This window comes from Anabrus simplex, chromosome X (assembly GCF_040414725.1).
Source record: "Anabrus simplex isolate iqAnaSimp1 chromosome X, ASM4041472v1, whole genome shotgun sequence".
NCBI lineage: Eukaryota > Metazoa > Arthropoda > Insecta > Orthoptera > Tettigoniidae > Anabrus > Anabrus simplex.
The window spans coordinates 140,772,654-140,793,167 of record NC_090279.1 but is presented as its reverse complement, the minus strand read 5'-3'; positions in this window follow the sequence as shown (position 1 = coordinate 140,793,167).

Below are 20,514 nucleotides of genomic sequence, written 5' to 3'. Positions count from 1 at the left end.
TAAGGAATTGGTTTGTTGGGCCTACAGGCACCATTTGTGTATTTCGCATTAATTTTTCTGAGGTATCTGCATTCAACTTAGAACACTTGTGACGTGCATGAATGTGGCTTCTTTCCGCCTCCTTGCTGATAAGATCCTAAACTTGTCTCTCAGAGAGTTGAGTGCCAGGATGCAGTAGTCGAAGGTGTTCTGCCATCATAATTATATTTGTGAGATAATGTAGAATTTCTAATGTTTCCACTCCACTGGTATTGGGGTATTGTGCAGTTTTCCACTGACAAGAAGACGGCCTTCTTGATCTGTGATTGGATTTATAGTATTTATATGAGTTGATAGTTTCCTACACAACATTAATCTAACATTTGTATACAGGGTTCAACTCTGATATGAACAGTGGAGTTTAATTTCACTCCATGGGTTGTTTACGACCATCTCAGATAATTGTATCTTACAAATCTCATGACTGGTCTGTTTAGAAATGTACATTAATTCAACTGTATTACAAAAGTATGTAGAAATCAACGTATTCAATACACGTTGGGTTCTTAAAATGAAGATTTACATCTTGTCATACTAAGTTAGAGGGACATGTTTCACCCATTGCATAAGGATCGTCAGCCGTGATCTCATGCTTAAGGGATAAAAATTAGGATCCTGATTATTCTAGTGAAAGTGTTATGTAGAGGAACGTGTGTTGTAAAAATCAGGAAACTTTTTGCAAGTTCACAAACAACAATTTACACAATTAAGACACGTATAAAAAATATTTGGTGAGAGGATGTGACTTTGTGTTATAAGAGTGGTCCATTCTTTGTGCTGATGCGATATGAATTCATGCTCTTCTGAGGTGATATATCAGACTCTTGACAGCTGCTTTGCAGATTCCACCGAAGTGTGGTGCTGCACGAGGGATGAAATGCCATGTCAGTCCCATGTCTGCAGTTGTGTGAAGAGTTGGTTTTCTGAGGGTTGGTTTGCAGAAAGACTTTGATTTCTTTGATTTCTTTAGTGTGATCACAAATGTGAAGTAACCAATAGCATCAGTAGCTGTATGGATAGCCTATAGCAAGCAGTAGCAATGATGATCGATCGATCGATTGATTGATCGAATTTTCAATGTTTTGATCTGTGTTGTTGGGGAATGGCGAGGTCTATATTGCGTTCTCAGTTTTCTAATCGCTTAAATATATGGCTTCCACAGCGAAATATGTGTATAGACAAAATTCCACAACCCAATGGATGACTGTGTTTGTTTACTATGCAATGTTGTGTGCGATGTTCACTACCTCGTAATATGTAAAAAGAGACAAAAAACACTGACTGAATGCAGGAAAGTGCGAAATTTGCTTAAACTTAATACTCATTCGAGTGCTCATTATTATTATTACAATTATTAAATGTGCTGATGTAGGTAAACCTTGTGTAAATGCATCGTGACACCAATCGGGTAGCGCCATATTGAGTTTCTAACCTATCGGATGAAATGTTTGGTGACGGACGTGAGTGAGTGAAAAGTAAAAAATAGTCATCTCCGTACAGGCCATGATGGCCCTGGGAGTGGTGGAAGGTAAGGGCTTCCACTATTCGTAACCTCGGCACTTGATGGGGTAGAGTGGTCACCTCTATGCCCGGCCGCCTTTGCTTCCAGGAATTAACCTGGTACTCATTTTTGGCGTAGGCTGAGTGAACCTCAGGGCCATATGCACCTCTGGAAGTGGAAATCTCATGTCTTAAATTTTACGACTTCCTGACGGGGATTCGAACCGACGTCCTTCCGGGTGAACCGAGTACACCTTTACCGCCTCGGCCAGGCAGCCCCGTGAGTGAGTGAGTGAGGCTCCATAGTAATCAGCTAAGAAAATGGCCAACTGTTTTTCCATCTGGGTAGTTATCTCTGCAAGTTGACCCGAGGGGAAGGTTCTAATCCTTAACTATGTAACCACCTGTTTTCTAAAATGTAAATTTCCTTCTTTCTAATGTAAAAATTTATGTAAGTCCTAAGGACTTAAACTGTACAATGGGGATAGAGAGTGTGTTAACCTCTTAAATTCCCCTTCAATTAATCTTGAGGTGACTACGATTCTGTAACAGTTTTTTCTCTTGTAAGTCAATAATTAACTTTTCCTTCTAGTCACCTCAGTAGTGTGGGATTAGCCTCTACATTGTCAGGCCACAAGCCCAAGAAGGGTTTTAATTTCTGATTTGGAGGAGCGCAAGTGTACGCCTCCATATATTTTGTGTTTGGGCCAGTAATGTAACCTGTTCTTCTTCACGAATGCCCGGTAGTATGGGTGCTAGATACCCCTGTGTAATTTAAAAGGTAATTAATATGGCATTGTAAATTGTAGGTTATGCCTAGAGAGGCCTAGAAATGTAATTCTATTGAGCCAAGAAGCTCTAATCCCTAATGTAACAGATATTGGTGTAACATGGAGTGGTGCCTTTGGAAGGCTGTAAATTGTAACCACTGGAGCAGAATGCTCTTGAAAAATTGTGTTTTGGGAGATATCTCTCCTTTGCTGCCTTTTGGTAAATTATGAGCCTGAAGCTCAAATTGTAAGTAGGCTATTCTGTGTTTTTCCTGTTTTTTTTTTCTACTTTGTACCTGACTACTTGTACCTAATATATTGTTTGTTAAAATTTAATTTCTGAAAAGAAATATAACCTTGATTTCAAAATTTTTAATCCGTCTTTGACAATTGTAGATAGACCCATTCCAGCCCACACCTCCTTTCACCTCTTTTCCATGAAAACACGGTAACAAGATTGGCATTTTTTTTAAACTGTGGTAATTAGTGATTATGTAGCACATAGGTCAATACACGGTCATAATGGAGTCCATACATATGGAATGAAGTATCAATGAATCAGATCCGAATGACAAAATGAAAATAAGCACCGCTACGGACAATAAAACACAGCAGTGACACGCAATAATATTAAAATAGCCACAAAACATGCCTCAAGGAAATAATACCATAAAGCACTTGCTAAACAAGCCAAAAAACAAATATATCAGGGAAGAAAACTAACATTTAGAAACGCCAAAAATAATTTCAAAGTTACCGGTCAAACAATAACATATCAAATATAAGGCACCCACTTGGAGCTTAAACGACATACCAAAACAGAATTCTCACTTCAAGAAGTACACCAAAACAAATACAAAGACACATTAAGGTAAAATCACATAAACAGGAGAATTTCATAAATTGGGTACTTACTTCGTAGCGAGATATCCTAGGCAAGTTACCGTTATTAACCTATGTGCTAGTAACACTCCCAGAGGAGAATTAAAACAAATCAGATATTTACATGTGTTTTAAAATATTAATATTTAAAATAAAAATATTATTAATGAATCCCCTGATGGTGTTTAATGTCCTGTTTTAACCGATCGCAGTCGGTTTTTCCATCATATTAGATGAACAGAAGACGGACAAGTCACAAGGTGTCCACTCGCCAGCAGTTCTAACAGCAGATTGTCACTTTCTATAATAGGCTGTGTGGAGCGGTATAGTCTGGCGATCATAGTGCTCTCTGGATTTAAGAGTCAGTACACACTAGTAGTCTGACCATTTGTGGACAGTTGGCATCAGAGTATGCTTTACTGTCCCATGCCAACATAGAAATGCCAAGCGCTTCATGCATTTATCATTTAAGATGAACCATGACCAACAGGCACGTGATTAAATTATATGTCTCGTATTATATTCAGATCCCAAATGAAAAATGTTGCCATGTCGTAATGCCACAATTAACTAGGCAGACGACAGTGCAGTCTATTTTTGATATTGGCTCAAAGTTGAATCAATGTTGTGGGCTTGATATCAAAGGAACCATGGTTAGGTCCAGCTATTGACAAAGTTGTGATTAGCAGTGTCTAAGTATTGAGGCTTCAGATTTTTTTTGTAAGTACCCATTGACTGACTGTCTGTTGTTAATTGATTACCTCTGTTAGTTATTGAACTGCATTTCAGAGGGGTGTGTGGTAATGTGTTTATTATGCATGGTTTTTAATGGAATCTTTGTGGGATTGACATCATTTCCTATCATATCAGCCAATTGCAGTGCTAGTAGTTGCCAAAGAGTTGGAAAATGTTGGGTGCCAGATTGAATTAGGTCCCTGGCTCTCATGAAGAACATATTTTTCCTCCAAAAGAAATGTCAAGTCTGATTTGCTTCATTTAAACTTCTTTACAATGACACGAATGTTGGGTGAGCACATAGTATAATTCTGCTTTTTAAGTTTACTGTGAGTATAGCTCATCTAAAGCAAACACCCTGATAAAAGGCGGAGATGCAGTGGCAAATTTTGGAGAAGTTGTGAGATGTTTCCATCATCCTTCCTTGCTCTGTCTGTTTCTACTCTAATCACAGTCCATTGCAATATTCTGAGTGTGTGGCTTTCAGTTCAGTGGCTCGTCATCTGATAGCTCAGAGGCTGAACATATAACGTGCTAATTTCATGTCAGCGAGTGTGATTCAGGTTTGGTCTAGAGGTATTTGAAGAAGCTAAATTATCCCAGCATATGTCTGTAGTTTTATTGGCATGAAAGGGAAATCCTGCACATTGTTCTGGCACCTCAGATTCTTTGAAAACCTTGACAGCATGTAGAGAGATGTTCAATGAATAACTGTAGCTTACAGTAATAATCTATTGCAGACACCATGAACTGCTAATTTACAGATGAGATATTGCCAATAGCTGCTTAAAGCTAAAGTTCTGCGATTAGTGAACTCTATTCTCAGGATAAATGTGTCCTTCTTGAGTTCTGAGTTACAGGCACTACAAAAGAGAATGGTGTCTCAACATATCCAAAATGTGAGTGTACTGCTGTTCAAGATCTATACCTTCGATATTTCTTGTTATGTTCTGTGTCAGACTTGAACCTGGCATATGAACACACTCCTGATGGAGAACTCTAGGTTTAATATTTCTTATACCACGAACCTACTACGCTGGCATAACAGGGGGAGAGGTGATACTCCCATGTGGCGCATCCCAGGTGGCGGATAGGGGGGTCCTAACCGGCTTGCCGGCGGACTTGAGGGAAATAAAGTACCTCTCGCGGACCAAACACACAACCCCCTGTGGGTGGAGGATGCAGATGAAGAATACACCCACGGTATCCACTGCCTGTCGTAAGAGGTGACTAAAAGTGGCAAAATTGAGATGATTGTCTTAGAACCATGAATCTATTTGTGATTAGTACCACCATGCGGGGAACACCATTGGTTGCTTTTACTTGCATGTAGTACCACTATATTTGGTACCAAATGGGTTTGTGATTAGTAGCACACAGGAACACCGTGCGGTAAGCTTTTGCAGTACCTGTGATTAGTACCACCATATGAGCAAGACCATGGGATGATAGCTACCATTGTTCTGCCTTGCCTATGATTAGTACCCACTACATGAGGAACACCATGGGATAGTGCAGGTCCCTGTGGTTAGTACTCCTATGTGATGAACACCATAGCTTTGCGTTGCCTGCAAATGGTGCCACAATGTGGGAAACACCATAGGTCTGTATTATATGTCAAATATCATAACCTGTGAGTAGTACCATAATGTGTGGAATACTGTGAGTTGCTGCTACTTTTGATTAGTACCGCAACATGACAAATACCATGGTCCTACTTTCCTAGCGATAAGTACCATTATGAGGAGCCAATATCTTGGATTTTGGACCCCCTTTAGACTGCAAACATCGATTCATTGTTATACTATAGCAGCAGTCTCTTGGTCAGTAATACTATTGTTTTATGTCAGTTGTTGTGAATGTAAGGCATTGCGGGTCGCATCCACTGGTTGTTTTAAATTCTTATCCATCCGTTCATTCTTCATCGTCATGTTTTGATTCTGGTCAGTGGAGGATTTTGGACTTTTAATTTGTCATTCCATTTTGTCTCATTTCGTACCATTAGGGGCCGATGACCTTGATGTTAGGCCCCTTTAAACAACAAGCTTCATCATCATCTAATATTTCTTATAATACTACCGCGTCAAACTTATGGAGATATGAAAAATATGTTAAAGAAATGTGTGGCAATATTGGGAACTGTTAGCAAGTGCATTAAGTTTGGGGTTGGATTAGTCTGTACTTTTTACTCTCAGTATCGAAATTACTTTGGTTTAGGGGTTGCACCTCTTCTATTTTCCCCCTCTGATTATGACAGGGGATGGTTGGCCCAATACACCTTTTTAAAAACTGATATCTTCCAACACTACTGCATCACCATTAGCACCACATGTTACAAATTATTATTCCTATCGTTATTAGTGTGGAAAAAGTTAAATTACAAATCTTTCATAGGTGTTTTTATGTCTGGATACACCAGTTTACTAAACAAAATGTCAACTCATGTGTGATTACTCTGGGTTACCATCACATCCACAATGTGCTGAAAGATGTGTGTGTTAAGGAAAGAGCAGATTTGCCTATGGCATACGAGAGATAAAATAGCTCAACTTCTGAATGTACGTTCTCTCAAAATAAGTATTTTGCTCTGATGTTGAATTCATTTAAAAAGGTAGATTAGTGATTAGCTCCTTTTATTCCTGAAATACAGGTCAGACTCTTATGTTTTATAGAGAACCATGTCTAAGGGCTCTAGAATACATGATTTGTGAGAAAATTTTCTTCGTGGTCTCTGACATTTTGAGGACTTAATGCACATTAAACAAATTTTTCTTCTTTATCATTATTTCCCTCTCCTCTTTGTACATACTTTTCATCCATTCCTTAGTTTGGCTAGTGTTCTTTCTTCTATATTGAATGGCTTAAGTCGGTATGTTCTAGAATTGTATACTTCAATTCACTTTTATTAATAAATTAATATTACCTTAGAACATATGCTTTTAATTCCGGGCCTTTTTCTGCCTACAAGGTTTTATGAATCCAAGTGATAAATTTAAAGGTCTTGTAGTAGATCATAAAAGAGCTTCTGAAACTGCAGATGTGCACTCCAATACTGCTGACTCTCAACTGACAGTGTTCTCATCCCCATAGTTCTTCACAGGACACTACATAACATCCTTGTAGTAATAAAATATTTCATTTGTAGTTGCTTTGAGTTTGGGCTACATCACTTCTTTCGATTGGTATATGACTGTGGTAAGCCTGCTTCTTTCATGTTTTTTTATTCTTTGAAGCATTGAAATATGCTGTTTGAAACAGAACTGTCTTAATATTTTATGTAGCTGCTGTGAGCTCAGCAAAACCAGTGTAGAGAATGTGACTCCAATATTTCAAGTTATTTTAATCTGTCTGTAAACAAACTCTATGCTGAGAACAAAAAATGATTTAGAACAGTTGTAACACTTGTAATTGGTTAAAACATCTTTATGGTTTGATTAATTTGATTGTACATATTAAAACAGTTCATACAATTTAGTCTTTATACCTACGGCTGCTTTCTTCCAAATTTTATGCGAGATGGCCCCAATTCCATCCCTGGTAGTATATCTTCTGATATGGCTAGAAAATGTTTCTCATTTTATATTATGTTCTCAGTCTCATCCTTTCTCTGACATAACGAGTGTGCAAGAATAGTAACACCATTCTCAATACAGCCTTTGGTTATAACAATCCTCTGCTGGTAGAAATCTTCCCTAAACATTAGTGAAATTTTGAAAGTAACTGTAATGCTGAGTGTGAATTGGAAAGGAATGGAGCTGGAACACAGCAATACCCCAGTTTACCTTGGTGTTACCCTGGATCATTTGCTGACCTTCACCACACACTCCACCGAACTGAAGACAAATGTTCCATCACGAAACTGCCTACTTCATAAGGTAACTGGTTCTGGATGGGGTGCCCATCCCCAGAGAGTAAGGACAACTGCTCTAGCACTCTGCTACTCTGCTGCTGAATATGCTTATCCAGTGTGATACAGTCAGCTCACACAAAGAAAGTCGATATTGCCTTGAATGAAACCTGCAGGCTAATTGCAGGCTGTTTAAAACCAACACCCATACAGAAGTTGTATTCACTTGCAGGTATAGCCCCACATGATATTAGATTTTAGGTGGCCGCTAATATTGAGAGATAAAAGGTATGCAGAATCTCAGCCCATCCTCTTCATGAACATCAGCCACTACCAACTCGACTGAAGTCCAGGAAGAGTTTTCTACAGTCTTCTGCTCCACTTGATTTTGACAAAAAAAAAAAAAAAAAGCCCAGGGTTAATCTATAGAAACAATGGTGCCCAAATCATCTGGAACATGTTTAAATTGAAGATAAGTTGCCACCTGGTAACGAAGAGGGATGGTGTATATGGAAGTCCTTAAACAGATTGTGGACCAGCATTGCAAGATCTAAGGACAATCTTATGAAATGGGGCATCGTGCATGGTGGGGACTCATTGTATGAATGTGGAGAGGAACAGACTTCGAGGCATCTCTCTGACTATCGTGTATTCCCAGATTCATGTACAGGTTTTGAACTGGCACTGGCTGGAAAATATTTGTAGCCAAATACTGGTCACAACTTGTGTAAATACTGTATATATAGTGTAGATATTTTCATGTAATACTCAATTTCTCCTTTTTGCTTTTTATGTATGATCTTCCATGTGTTATGCTACACATGCAAATTTTTCAAGTGCTTCATTGATAAGTATATACGATTAATTTTTTCATGTTTGTTATTCATATTCATTATCTGCCGGTATTGTATGTATTGGTACCTCTGACACAAATAAATATAATAAATAATAATACTGGTAATTAATGAAGACATGCTCATTTGTTGGTGACTATATTTGTAGATGTGTGTTATGAGCATACCTAATATATCTTATTTTCCACAGGAAAGTATTCATCCTGTATCAGGAGTGATAGCTCTGAAAGAAGAAATTAAATCAGAGTTAACAGAGCCAGGGTCAATGCAGGAAAACTCTCTTGAGGTAATGTACATAATTCTGTAAGCCATCATCCAGTAATTTTAATTTGGTGTGGCTATTACTAGCAGAGTGCAGCCCTTGTAAGGCAGACCCTCTGATGAGGGTGGGCGGTATCTGCCATGTGTAGGTAACTGCGTGTTATTGTGGTGGAGGGTAGTGTTGTGTGTGGTGTGTGAGTTGCAGGGATGTTGCGGACAGAACAAACATCCAGCGTCCGGGCCACTGTAATTAACCAATGAAAGTTAAAATCCCTGACCCGGCCGGGAATCAAACCCGGGACCCTCTGGACCTAAGGCCATTACGCTGACCATTCAGCCAACGAATCGGACATCTGGTAATGAAAATGGTTAGAAAATGGCTCAACAGATATCAGTGTTTGACCCTTCATTTCATTGCATACAATTGATAGTCCTACAGAAATTATTCCTTTTTTTATGAGATGGTTTATTTACCTAGTTTTCACTTTTCTTTCAAGTTGTTCCACGATCTTGCATTATGAATTGTGCAGCAGTTAGGATTGCTCCAAAGACCTCTACTCTATATCATTTGGGAGCTTGTATGATTCCTACTAATACTTTTGACTTCATAAATATTTTTGAAGCCTGACTTGCTATAAGATACATTCTTTTGTTACCGTAAGGGGATATTTTACTAGTTGCTTCCAAATGAAACACATTTCTAATCTTATTCATTATATTTATTACGGGGTTACCCTTGAAATGCAGAGGTGAAAGAAGGTGCGGGCTGGAATGGGTCTAACTACAAGGCCAAAAGATTAATTAAAATTTAAATAAAGGTTATATTTTCAATAGACAACAGGATTTAACAAATTTTCACTAGGTGAAATAACAATGAAAAATCAGGTACAATTATAACTTTACAAACGAAAGCACAAGTTCAGGGGTGTTTACAAATTCTGGGCTTCGAGCCCCAATTTCACAATCCTTGAGCAACTAGCCCAACTTTACCAAGTCACACATTTTATCAAAGGGCAGAAAACCCCTTCATTCAAGGAGCCATTGCTCCAAAAATCATATCAAGCCTCCTAGAGGCACTTTTACCACATATGAAAGAGCTGACCTGCTCTCAATTTTCTGAGCCTATCAAAGGCCATAACAAACTTTACCATCAACTGCCCTCAAGGCACACTTACAAAGAAACAGCGGTATCTTGTACCCAACCTATGGGGCGTTCAACGAAAAAGAGTAGGTTAAGTTAATTGCCCAAAATACAAAAGAATGGAGGTGAGAACTTGCACTCCTACATGAAAGCTTTAAAACATAAGAGGCATTAGGCCGATAAATCAGGGGCTATTCCCAAACTATGGAGGTGACTCGTATAAGAAAAATTTTAACACATTAAAGAACAGTAGAAAATCAGTTACTAAAATGTAGTCACCTCGAATCAAAATGAAGGGGAGCTCGAGAGGGTAAAGCACTCTCTATCCCCGAATTACAGTTGAAGGTATATGAAGTTTTACAAATCGATGGAAAGTTACATGTTTGAAAGATAGGTTACATATTAAAGAATTCGGACCTTCCCCACGGGTTAAACTGCTGAGGTAGCAAGAACTAAAGATGTTAAATGGCCATTACCTTATTGAAGAGCTGCTGTTGGATGAAAGAGGCGCTTCCCGCCTCCTGCTATACTTCCATACACTAAGCTAAATGTTGATGATGTGGCCGAGAGACAAGAAAATCAGCAGTTTTTATACCCTCGGGGAATATTCGAGACCTTTCATGAATAAAACAGCCATACCCACAGGCATTTATTGGCTACCGTCCACAGCTACACACAAAATTGTAGAAGAAAGACACGATTGGTCAAAAATTTATTACAGAAATTATTGATTGGCTAAATTCAAAACTGGCGGAAAGAAAATATTAATATTGCCAACCCACAATTGAAAGAATGAAATTTAGTAATAAGACAACTTATGAATACAAAATTTCTTCAAATAAAGTTCCTTCACTTCGCACCAGGGTGCATGATCATAGTTTTTTTTGTAGAGACATCTATGAGAGAATGTCCACACTTCTTGATAATTAGTATACAAAAACAGTTCAAAATTAACACAGTGACATCTTCTGAGAGACTGATGAGTTGATTCAGTTTTTAACCCATTTATGCCCAAGAATTTTTTTTTCGAATTTTATGGTTTTGACTTCTGGAATGAGTTTATTTATGTCCAAAAATGCCCCGAAAATTGTTTTAAAAATATTTGTTGTTGTTGTTTAAAATTTATAGCATGGGTCGTAAACGACCCACTGGGCATGGACCCCAGGGGCATATCTCCAACATGGGCTTTGACTATTTTCATGTTTGGGTTCATCATGGTAAATTTTTAATGATAAAAGCAAAACAACTGGTGTATTATATGACTCATTATTAGTGAAAAATGAAAATGGCATATCTACTACACAGGCAAGTATTATAAAGCACATAGAAAATGCTAATAAGAAGTCGCTCTTCACTAAATGCCGTAAGAAGGAATCTCTCCTACAAATGTAAAGAGTATCAAAATATAACATTAACATTAATAATATAAAATAGACTATCAGTCGAGCTTCCTAGTCAGTCTTGGACATTCCTTTGAATTCCTGAAATGGCACAACAGGCTTTGGGATCATTATTATAAAACATTTTGTCTTGCATAAAAAAACCTGAATCAGTCAAAATTTTAAGCTACGAAGCTAAAAACACGTTCTCATATACACAGTGCACTTTACTTCTTGCGGAATTCTCCAAAACAATAATGGTGTAAGGCAACAGCACATCTTTGGTATGCTCGGACAGTTTTACTCTTGCAGACGCGACAAATTCGCCTGGGCTGATTGTCCACCAGAAGATGATTACCGTGGCTTTCCTGCATGGCTTCAGTCACTGGTGCACTCGTGTTAACATTGCGAGGAGGGGTTCCATACTTCTCTAACAAGCTGGTCACAAAGAATCGTCGGAACGCCAAGGCGTCAAACTTCATGCCGTGAGATTTCGACAAAATCCAAGCATTGCTCATCACAATGTCTAGAAGCCAGAGCACAGAATTGGCATATACCATATTTTGCCTCTTATGCTGATGCGGAAAGTAGATACATTGTCTGTTTATTCTACTCCTCCCATGTTCTTGTTGTACTTAGAAACAAAATGTGGCTGAGGTATCTTCACAGGTTTTTTTTTCTGTGCAAATGAGTACCGCCCAGCTTCTTCAACAGGTTCTATGCCATGCTCGTTTGACAGGATGTTCACAACGATGTTGTCTTTCCATGTCACAGCCACTATTTTGTCTTCGTTGTCAACTGCACTTTCAAAGTATCCCCTTTCTTTCTTATTCATCGTCTTCTTGTCTGGCAATGGGCAGCCTCCATCCGGTTAGCCCGAACCGTGCCAGTGCATCGCATTCCTCTTTTTTAACTCCGACAACAACTTTGGGCAAGTAAAAAAATTTATCGCAGTAAAAAAGAGAAGCATACACTGGGGTAAAACTTAAATAAAACATTGCAGAATTTCAAAACGTTTTCCCCTAAGTCAACATCTTTAGAGCATTTTTCGTCAGCTTTTGCACCTTGATAAATAGTCTTGTGCTTCAGTCCCTAGTTGTGACCCACTCATTTTGTCTGGATTGTAGCAATCATCTTCGTCGCCCGAATAGGCTTATCATCCAGTGGAGTGATAAAAACATCCACTAATATTCCAGGAATATCGCTGGCAGTCAATATCTCAAGCTCTGACAGAATTTCAGCAGTAGTTAAATTTTTCCACCTGAAAAAGACAAAATAAATATTTAAAAACTGTAATTTGCTAATTAGTTAATGAATGGACGACTTAAATGTGTTCCAAATAGTTGATATTGTTTCAAAAATACTAATTTAGAACATTTTCCACCAATCCCTTGTGTTGTAACCATCTAAATGCAAAATGCGCTAAAGTACTATTGTTCTGTGGTTTGTGCCCAGCGAGTCGTTTGCGACCCACACTATGTTATTCGTGGTGTATTGTTAGAACGAATTGACATATTGAAATAGTAAAGGCATCTAAAGATGCGTCAGATATCCCCGAACAACATCAACACACTGAACACTACATTTTAAAGTTTTTAACCACTCTACTTACCAATAACGGCGAGAGCGCGATGCAGGTTCCACCATGACTGAACTAGCTGCCGCGCAGCATCTGCGTTGTGGCGGGAAAGCTGCTCCAACCTAGACACGGCAGTGCGGGCAATCTTACTACACACACTGAATGCGCTATCAATGCGAAACAACAAAAAATACGCTCGGCAGAATTTTTTCTTTCGGGTGGGTCGCAAACGACCTGCTGGGCATAAATGGGTTAAGGTTCAGAGTTTCTCCTGTAGGAGGGTTCCAATTGGCACAATATTTAAACTTGCAGCATAGAGGTGTACCACCCGGTACAATATTAATTATTGATTTCTAGATAATACAATTATTTGTAGATACAAGGTTCAGGTGGTATGTTTGCTTACTGTGAGCATTCACTTATATACTACACACATTTTAGCCATCTCGTGGCGAGAGCAAAACATTGCAATTCTTCCTAATGTGGTCTGTGGCATTATTAGTCCATTGTGACTTATGATATTACTTAAACATGCAGTGAATAAATAAGCCATTCAAGAGTTATCTTGCTTTTCTGTTTCATACCTTGTAAGGGATAGTGTTTGTGAATAGGCCTTGTTAGTTCACCGGTACTCACCTGAACATTCGTTACATTAATGAATTCATCACTACCAGGATACACATTTGATCACTGCTATCGTCCACTTAATTACATGCATGTCACTTTTTTTTTTTTTTTCATTTTGACCATATAGCTATGGGATATTTCATTGCGTGTTTATTTAGATATTCATTGCACCACCTCTTCCAGGAGTTCTGCATTAGCTGTTGATTATATAGCCATTTGGGCAAGTGTAATCATGATCAGGGAGTGTAGTAATTGGCTCTCCTATAAGGAAATAGGATGCAGTTAGGTAAGGAGTGTCAAAAGGGTCATCATTTAGCTTTGGTGAGAAGATGTGAGTATGTGTTGTAAGAGTGGTCCATTCTTTCTTGGTTAAGTGATACGAATTGATCACTCATCTGTGGTGATGTATCAGACTCTTGACAGCTGTTCCCCAGATACCACCAAAGTGTGGTGCTGCAGGAGGGATGAAATGCCATGTCAGTCCCATGCCAGCAGTTGTGTGAAGAGTTGGTTATCTCAGGGTTGTTTTGCATAAAGTCTTTGATTTCTTTAGCTGCTCTGCAGAAGTTTATGCCATTATTGCTGTATATGTTCAGTGGTTGAATTCTTTGAGAATTAAGTTGATAAAGTGCAGAGAGAAATGTTGTTGTGGTGAGATCAGGTATCATGTCTATATAGGCAGCCTTGGTAGTTAGGCAGTCTGGTCTTGTTCAATCTCACACCATTATTTTATGAGAATTGGGCCACCATAGTGTATGCTAGTTTTAAGGAATGGTTACGTTGGCGTTACATGCACCATTTGTGTATTTTGCACTAATTGTTCTGAGGTATCTGCATTCAACTTATAACACTTGAGATGTGCATGAGCGTGGCTTCTTTCCATCCCCCTTGCTGATGAGATCCTAAACTTGTCTCGCAGGGGTTGTATGCCAGCATGAAGTAGTCAAAGGTGTCCTGCGATCATAATTATATTTATGAGATGATATGATAGAGAATTTCTAATGTTCCCATTCCACTAGTATTGGAGTATTGTGCAGTCTCCCACCAACAAAAAGATTGCCTTCTTGATCTATGCTTGGATTTATAGTCATATTATGAGTTGGCAGTTTCCTATAGAACATTAATCTGACATTTGTGTACAGGTTCAACTCAATACAAATATGTTACATTTACAATATGTTAAAAATCTCATGACTGATGTGTATTGAAATGTACATTAATTCAACAATGTTACAAAAGTTTATTGAGATCCACCTATTCAGTACTCATTGGGTTCTGAAAATAAGGATTAAGATTGAGATCCACCTGTTAGTACACATTGCTTTTTTGAAAATTAAGATTTACATCTGGTCATACTAATTTAATGGGACATGTTTTGCCCAATGCATGGGCATCATTCAGCCATGATATCATGCCTAAATTATAAATATCAAGATCCTGCTTACTCTAGTCAGAGTTTTACATAGAGAAACATGTTTGGTATAAAAATGTGGAAACTAGCTGTAAGTTCACAAATGACAATTTACACTATTACAACACATCTAAATGTATTTGGTGAGAGGATGTGAGTATGTGTTCTAAGAGTGGTCCATTTTTTGTTGGTGAAGCGGTAAGATTCCATCACTCTTCTTAGGTAATATATCTGACTCTTGACAGCTCCTTCCCAGATTCCACCAAAGTGTGGTGCTGCAGGAGGGATGAAACGCCATGTCAGTCAGGTGACTACGAGTTTGTAACTGCATCTCTTTTCTGTAAAGCGTTAAATTAACCTTCATTCTAGTCACCTCAGTAGCTTCGGGTTAGCCCTTGCAGCATCGGGCTCTGAGCCCAATTACTGTTTCATACCTAATTTTCTTGGAGCGCAAGTGTACGCCTCCATTCATTTTGTGTTCGGGCCAGTCATTTAACCTGTTCTTCATTCCATGAAGGCGCAGTAGTTTGTAATAAATAACCCTGTGTACAAAATTGTAAAGTTGTAGGTTGGACCTAGAGAGGCCATAATTTTGTAAGATTTTTTGGTATAATGTTGCCTTGAGTGGGTTGTAACAAATTGGGAGCACAGTCTCCTTGGTTAAAGTTGGAGAGCATGGAAGCTCTTTTCAGAGAGTGCTAATATTACTGTCACTTTGAGGGGTGCCCCTGGAAGGCTGTAAAATTTGTATCAGTTGGAGCAAGGAGCTCTGTTTTGGGAGATTTCTCTCCTGGTCTATGTAAAAGCTAATTGGCGATATTGTAAACTTTGAAATTAGGAGTTTGAAGCCCAAATGTGATAAATTCCCCATTCTGGCATTTCTGCTTTTATATCAAAACTGTCATTGTAGCTGATACATTGTTGTTAAGTTTGATTTCTGAAAAGAAATATATCCTTTACTATTTCAAAATATAAAAAAAGGTATACTCTTTCAGCCCACCCCTTCTTTCACCTCTCTGTGATCCACACAAACCTGTTAACAAGTGGTGGCAGAGCATTGTTGAATGGGTCTAGATTAAGCCATTTTTGGCGGCTATACGTAGGATCAGTTCTGACCTCTAAGAATTTTCTTGGTTGCTGGAAATTTTTCCATAATTTTAACCTTTCTGTCAACATCAGGTCCTCAGAAGTCCTCGCTCTCAGGTACTTGCACAAGGAGGAATTGGTTTATGAGTTACTCATTAGAAAGGTCCAATCTGGAGGCACGGTTGTGGCAGATATTGCCAAGGTCAAAGAGTCATTGGAATTTCCAATTTCCATCCCAGTCTTTGGTGAAAAAGATTTTGATGATGCTCTATCCACCATCACATACAGTACCACTGAGCTAGCGTCTGTAGTGAGTTTTTTGAAGTAAGCGATCCATCTGCTAATCAACTTAAAAGAGTACAGGCTAGACTGTTTCATTTCTATAATAGGGCTAGGGACCTATTGTCTCTCAAATTAAATGAGAATCATGCTAAGGGGCTAATAATCTGGTTGAACATCTTTCAGATATGTCTAATAGAGTTAGTCAATTGTTGACAGAGGCAGCTGCTCCCAAAACCGACCAAGTCCCTTTAATATACTTTGCTACTGAGAAGGATTCTTGTAAAGCTGTAGAAAGTAGGAAATCTGTGACAACTCAACAAACTTCTGCCCCATTGGAATCTGAGTCTGGTCATCCTAGACAAATTCCACCTTACTTTTAAAATAATGTTGTATTAGAGACCTCTCAACCTTCTATGCCGTCACCAGTCATGTCACCCGGTTACAGTAATGTACCTCATCCAGTGGCCATGTTGCTGTAGGGCATTTCAAAATGCTCTGCCAACTCAACTAATGAAGTAATTTCTTTCCTAAGGTTCTTGGTAGAATTTCAAGATCACGCACTAGTGTTCTCCCTATCGCATTCTCGAATATTTCATATTATGTATCCATATTCTGTAGGCATCCTTTCGGACAAAATAGTTAAACCTGTAGCTGTTAGATCACCCATAGAAGAATTTTGTGCCCACCTCCTGGTAAATTTCATTCCGGCCAGAGCCATGTCATCATTAATCCAAAAGTTCTATTTTAGGGTACAACAATTGGATGAAAATCTTGCAGACTTTGTCCAAGATATCATGTTTTATACCCGGGTGTTCACTGTGCATTTTTCAGAAGACCAAATAGTGAAAACTATTGTTGAAGGTATCCCTCCACCGTATAGGTCTTACTAATGTTTTGCGTTTCGTCCTCAAACCTTTTCAGAGTTAGAGGCTATGGCTGTATCAGCTGAAGGAGTAAGGTATGCCGACACCTTACAAATTGCGAAGGAACCCCCTCCATCTTCTAAGAGTAATTGGCCTCCATCGCCGAACTTTCACCACCCGCAAATGTTATGCTTGTGGGTCAGCAGAACATATTCGAAGTAAATGCCAAATGATAAAACCGAGTGGGACAAACAATGGAGCAGGGTCATCTCAAGGTTGCTTTAAAAGTGGCTCATTTACTCACCTCACCAAGAATTGCACTAATGTCAATAGCACCCCTTCGTGCTCAACTTCTGGTGTAACCTCTGCAAACCCTGATAATAGGAAATGACTAGTGTCGTCGGCCGAGTCAGTATGTTCATCTTCCTGAGGCTCAGCCCCTGTTTAACCCAGTAAAATCTCTAGTAAGGGTGAAATTATTTCTAATGTAGCATTTGAACTCCCCAGAGAATGCCTCAGAATTGCAGCAGGGACCACTGCATTTGTGCCATTCCTTGGAATTGAAGGAAATAATGAACCCATTGCTGCTCTATTAGACTCAGGGAGTGTGTGTTCCATAATTTCGGGAGAATGGGACGCTAAATTAAAAACTGTTTGTAAGTTTCCTGATTATTGTTCAACTTCTGTTAAATGTGTTTCAGCTAATTCTTCTCCATTAGAAATTTTAGGTTTCCTTTTTGCTAAAATTCGTATTTCAAAATTTACCTGGAAAATAAAATTATTTATTGCTAAACACTTGTCTTGCCCTGTAATTTTGGGGGCCGAATTCATTTCTTATACTGGTCTGGTGCTTGACATTCAGAGCAAGTCGTGCACCTTCAAATTTGCTAATAATTTTAAGATTCCTCTTTTAAAATGAATTCTGCATCATGTTCTTCTGTTTCAACTACCCAGGATGAGATGTTGTTAGATCCTAGACATCTACCTAAAGAGCAGGCTGAAGTATTCGTAAGTTGTGTCAGTCCTTTCCCGATATATTTTCAGATACTCTCGGTGTTACTGACCTTATTGAATATAAGATTGAGGTTACGGATTTGATTCCAGTTCAGTTCTGCCTTATGGGCTATCTCATCCTAAAATGAAGGCTCTTAACGAAATCATCGATCAGATGCTAAAGGATGGTATAATTCAACCTTGTAAGTCGGCGTATTCTTCACCCATTTTTCTTATGCCAAAATCGCAAGGTGTCTTCAGGCCTGTAGCTGACAACATGGCTTTGAACCGTAAGGTGGTGTTACAATCTGTGCCCCTTCCTGATCTTCACTCTTGTTTTTCATGCTTTCGGAAAGCCAAGTTCTTTACCATCCTTGATCTTAATCAGGCGTACAACCAGATACTTCTAACTGTACAATCGAAACATCTAACAGATTTTGCCACAGATTGGAACTTGTATGAGTAAAGTCGTGTGCCTTTCGGGCTCCCCACGGGAGCAGCTGTTCTTACTAGACTGCTAGATAGGATTCTCGGACGTCAAATTTGAATACCTGTATCGCTACCTTGATAATGCCGCTGTATTTTTTGAGACCTTTGAAGAACACCTAGATCATCTAAAGGAAGTACTCAATCGCCTATGTATGGCTGGGTTGACCGTAAAGTTGTCTAGGGTAGCTTTTGCTAAACCTTCCATGTCGTTCTTAGGGCATATTGTGTCGCCCGATGGTGTTTCCATCGATCATTCAAGAACACAGGATATCCATGATTTCAAACCTCCTAAGGACATCAGTGGCATTGCCAAGTTAATAGGTATGTTGAATTTCTTCAAGAAATTTATTCCTAACTTCGCTATCAGAGCGGCGCCCTTGATCTTTTGTTGATCTGAAATTAGCTCTTTGTAATGCCCCTGTACTAGCAATGCCAGATTTCTTGAAGAAATTCATTGTCCAAACAGATGCCTCATCATCGGCATGGCTGCTGTCCTTCTTCAGGAAACAGAACCCGGAAGACGACCCATCGCCTATGCTTCTCGGACCTTCTCGGCTCAAGAGGCCAAATATTCCTTGTATGAACTTGATGGTTTGGCAGTTTTGTTTGCTTTAGAGAAGTTCCGCCTCTATCTGGAACATGTCAAATTTGACCTAGAAACATATAACCGAGCCTTAAGTTGGGTGTTAGGTAGGCCCCGTCGTACTGGTTGTATAGCCCGCTGGGCCATCAGGATTTCTGCTTTCCAATTTGATGTGAGGCATATTAGAGGATCTGAAAATATAGTTGCAGATGGGCTAAGCCGCAAGTTTTCTCACGAAGTGGAGACGACCAAACAGAAAGATAGTTCTTTTCTCACCACGCCCATACATACGGGAATTAATGCTATTTTAACTCATGCCCCTATGCTATTTTGGAATGTTGAAAAAGGATCCTGTGATGGCTCCTATAATGGAAACCCTTTCTTCTGGGGATTATGTGGTCCCTTATGGGTTGAGAAACGGGGTTTTGTATTGCCCTTTGAGGCACGACCAAAAGATGAAAGTAGTGGTTCCAGCTGTGCTCGTACCTATGATCTTCATGTACTGTCGAAGACCTTATTAGGGGGGCATTTAGGCATCTTCAAAACTCGGGAAAAATATCTGAGAGATGTTTATTTGGAAAGGTATGGACGGTGAAATTAGAGAAATGGTAAAAGCTTGTAAATCTTGCTTGCTTAGTAAGCCCTCATTGTCCTCTAAGCTAGGGCTATCATCATCTCATCAAGTGTCTTGCCCCATGGAGTGTCTATTATATCGACTACGTCGGACCTTTCCCACAATCCAAAGGCAATGCAAATAAATGTATTCTGGTGTGTGTTGATGGTTTCACGAGATTTTCTTGGTCGTTTCCGAATAAGGTGGCTACCGCTCAGTCTACTATTTCTTGTCTGAATACTATATTTGCTTCATTTGGCCCTTGTCAATATATAGTTTCTGGTAATGCTAAGGCTTTCACATCTAACTTATTGTGCAAATTCTGTTTTGACCTGTCTATCTCGCACGTAACCACCTCAGCTTATTACTCTCAACCGTCTCCAGCTGAGCAGGTCAGTCGTAATCTCTGCTCTGCCTTAATTGCACTCCATCGTGAAGATCATTCCAGGTGGAATACTTCTCTTCATTGGTTAGCTTTTCCTCTAAATTCGGCGGTTCATAAGTCACATAAGTTCACTCCAGCATCTCTCATGTTGGAGGTTGTTCCTAACACGCCTCTCTGTAATCTTTTGTCACTTAA